Source organism: Limulus polyphemus, unplaced genomic scaffold (genome assembly GCF_000517525.1).
Source record: "Limulus polyphemus unplaced genomic scaffold, Limulus_polyphemus-2.1.2 Scaffold9251, whole genome shotgun sequence".
Classification (NCBI taxonomy): Eukaryota; Metazoa; Arthropoda; class Merostomata; order Xiphosura; family Limulidae; genus Limulus; species Limulus polyphemus.
Window position 1 is genome coordinate 1,721 of NW_013674861.1, and position 3,268 is coordinate 4,988.

Below are 3,268 nucleotides of genomic sequence, written 5' to 3' on the forward strand. Positions count from 1 at the left end.
GTTACAAGTTCTGGTTTTCTATGAGTAGTTTAGTAAGAACATTCTCCAGTTTTTTGAAAAAACACTTAACAATGTGTTTTATCTCTAGCTTTTGACTCTTTTCTAGCTAACAATCTTTTAGAACACCAGGACACAAACATCATAGCTCAATGGTTTCTTTACTGATTAAACCCTCCTGTGTTTTAAGTTTCTACTGTCTCAAATTTTTTGTCCACGTTAGGCTAGGATTATTTCTAAAAGATAATACTTTTCCCCATGTTGTAAGGCTTAGCTATAACATGACACCCATCATCATAATTCAGTGACTTCTACATGAAACATTCCAAAGATAACACCCTCAAAACATCTGCTCTAAGAACCAGGATATCTCAGATATGTTACCAATACATTTGTAATATAGTCTCTCTCTGTTGAAAAGATTCCACAATTCATGAATCATCTGAACAGACAATGATCAACGATATATTTCACAACAAAAATAGAAAAAGATTAGCTCTCTTTCCTAGAAATGATGATCATCAAGCCAGCTCATATGCAACTATTTACAGAATCACCATAACAGTATAATGATGTACATCACAGACTGCCTTGTCTTCAGAAAGAACAAGATTTGTCACACAGAAGATAGCTCTTATTGACAAGAGAAACCCTCAATATTTGATGAAGATGAATGTAAAGAAAAAACAGCAAGTATACATACATACAGAACCATATTCCCAGGTGTTCAAAATGTACAAAGTAGTTGTAAAACACAATCTTAGTTAGCACACATAAAGAATCAATGGATTCCAACTTTCTGTTCACACTAAACAAATGCAGGATTATCTCTAGAAGAGAACAGTTTTCCCCATGCTGTAAGGCCTAGTTATGACAAGACTCTTTATCACCAGTACTCAGTAAACTCCACAAGGAATATTTCAAAAATAATACCATCTAAAAATCTCCTCTAAGAACCAGGAGAGTTCAGATATGTTGCCAATAAATGTGTAATAAGGCAACACCTTACCAACAAGATTTCAGAATTCATGAGCCATACGAGAAGACAATAATCAATGAAACATTTCACAATACAAAAATATATTAAGTTTCTTTCCCTAGACATGATTATCAATAAAACATAACTCATAAATGCCAGTTTACAAAAAATCAGACACTAGAGAACATCTTAACTGTAGATCAAACCATCATGTGAATATAACATTGGATATTACAGACTGCTTTGCCTTCAGCAAGAACAAGATTTGTTAACCAGAGGATAAGAAAAGTGAAGAAAAATTCATCACTATGGCTCTCCTTGACAATGGATATTCTGAATATTTGATAAAGAAGAAAAATGTAAAGAAAAAAATAGGAAGTATATACACATACAACATTACTCGTGTGAGGACTATGTAAGAACAATAAAGTCAGAAGTGTTTAGAAATCACAAAACAATATCAGTTACTGTACACTACATCACTTAAAGAATCAGTGGAGAGGAAAACCACTTTATACTTGATGAATATAAATTTCAGTATATGAGAAATAAAGAGAACAAAAAACAGCATAATTCAAGGGTAGAAGTACATATATTCAAGACTGTACTATCTGTAACATTCTATTTTTAAGGGGAAAATAACACATAATTGTACCTAGTTCAGAAGTCAGGTTAACTTAGATAACACCACCCATTTAAAAAAATAAACAAACTCATCTAAATAGTTAACAGAATTAAGTCTTAATGTGGCAACAACTCAGAGAAGTGGTCATTAAATATACATTTCTAACGAGAAGACCCAAGTTTAAATCCAATTTAAATACGTATTCCTTTCCAAGATTTCCCTTAAGACAGCAGCAGATAAAAAAATGTACTGCCATAAACAATTTGTAATTAGTAAATAAAGTAATAAACAATTGATGGTTGATTAGTGCATAGGCTACTAACCATGGTAATGAATAATGTCCAGTCACAACAACTTTATTATAAATCTTAATGCTTGTAGACTTAACATATCAAAAACAAACATGCACCACTTCAAAATCACCAAATCCTAACAATATATACAATGAATGCATTATATAAAGCTCGCCTGTCATAGTTAACTGATCTGTTAACATTAAAAAGTCAATATAACTGTTGTTAAGTGTACACAACTCTTCAGTTTTATGTAAAAACTATTTTGGTAACTATGGATATTTTTCTTCACCCAGCAACTGACAACCATTACAAAGGACTTTATTTTCACTGTATAAAAATTATTGAAACAAGTACATGTAAAGAACAGAATATACTGACAAAATATTGAAGTTGACTAATCGTATAGTAAAAATATTTCAGAGTAGCTTCTGGAAATACTCTTATTATAAACTTGTAGAATTAGATAATAGCACTTATGAAAACAAGGTTATGAGATCCATTAAGTAATCACGTGTATGCATAAACATATTTCATTTTGATTGTGAGGTTGAAACACTAGTGCATTACTAAGCCAAGATGTTTATCCCAAGGCACAACTTTATGTTAAGAGAACACAGAAATAAGCGTCAAATCTGTGTGCAAATTCATCGCTATAATAAACTGTCAAGAAAATTAATGACACCCATTAAACTGTTGTTAGTAACGAGTCCATAAGGAGTGTAAAATAAATTTAAGAGACAAATGGTGACCTAAGGTCAAAGTATAGATGACATAAATGAGCACATGGCAAAGGAACATTCACACTCTCGAGGCTATCCATTAAATGTAGGCATCAAGCTGTTAAGGATACTGAACATTCACACTCAAGGCTATCTATTAAATGTAGGCATCAATAACCTCAAGCTGTTAAGGATACTTAAAACAAGAACTCTTCTGCAGCACCTTTACCTTCAAACTGAATGCTGGGTGAAAGTTGGTCATGCTGCATACCAATAAGCAAGACAAATTCCTCATAAAAGATTGTTGGAAGTTCTACCAAGCAGCCAGCTGCACCAAAATTGCGCCACCAACCAAAATATCAAATTCTCAATGATTATAAATGACTTAAGGTTATGAAGATTTGTTGACTATAAGCTCTCAGGTTCTTTATTCATATTAAGACTGTAGCTATTAAGGTTATGAAGATTTGTTGACTATAAGCTCTCAGGTTCTTTTTTCATACTAAGACTGTAGCTATTAAGGTTATGAAGATTTGTTGACTATAAGCTCTCAGGTTCTTTATTCATATTAAGACTGTAGCTATTAAGGTTATGAAGATTTGTTGACTATAAGCTCTCAGGTTCTTTATTCATATTAAGACTGTAGCTATTA